The sequence below is a fragment of the Limulus polyphemus genome, unplaced genomic scaffold, assembly GCF_000517525.1.
Source record: "Limulus polyphemus unplaced genomic scaffold, Limulus_polyphemus-2.1.2 Scaffold5793, whole genome shotgun sequence".
NCBI lineage: Eukaryota > Metazoa > Arthropoda > Merostomata > Xiphosura > Limulidae > Limulus > Limulus polyphemus.
Window position 1 is genome coordinate 1 of NW_013671403.1, and position 1,002 is coordinate 1,002.

Sequence of the window (1,002 nt, forward strand, 5' to 3'; positions counted from 1 at the left end):
GATCCTGCAGATCAAAAAACTGTAAACTAGGACAAGACTTAATGATGATCCTGCAGATCAAAAAACTGTAAACTAGACAAGATATAATGATCCTGCAGATAAAAAAAAACTGTAAACTAGACAAGATATAATGATCCTGCAGATAAAAAAAAACTGTAAACTAGACAAGATATAATGATCCTGCAGATTAAAAAAACTGTAAACTAGACAAGATATAATGATCCTGCAGATCAAAAAACTGTAAACTAGACAAGACTTTTAATGATGAGGAAGTTAGTCAATAATACAGCCATCGGAATTCCGACTACTTCCGGCCACCACCGATAATGAGAGAAAAGCGTGGAATATTTCTTATTGGAGGGACGTAACATATGGCGCCTGAAGTTGCTCATGACAAACATCTGGCCATGCTGTGTAACCGTCAACACGAGCTTTATACGGGAACGATACCTGTGATAACGACTTGTTTATTTCCATTTGATGTAGTTTTACAGCCTAGTTTGGTGTCTCGACTATTTCAAACCGGTGTTTTGAATTCGTTTAACAATCTCTACGATACGATGTCTGAAAGTTTTGCACTAATTTCGGGCTCATCGGTTTACTGATTTCATGAAATTTTACCTCGACAGAGGTCACTTTTATTTATCAAACTTTATTTTTCTTGTTTCCCCAAAATTCGCCGCTGTTTATTTGTCCAAAATACGAGTAAAACTGAATCAGGTAAACTTTATGCTATGTAGTGTCTTGTCAGGAGTTTTAAGGGGCTCCTTTCTTTTTCTATATCCCCTTAGATTACAAATCCTTTACTTCTTCTTCCCCTTGATATTAGCTTAGGCTTGACTGTCCGTAAAACTCTGAGTAACTTATTTTATCATTGAAACTGGTTACGAAGTTGTTCTCTGACTGCCTCATTTATTCTTCTCTCAGATAGAAGATAGGCCTTCTATTACCCTCATAGAATGTATTCTTCTCTCAAATGGCAGATGCCTTCTGTTACCCTCA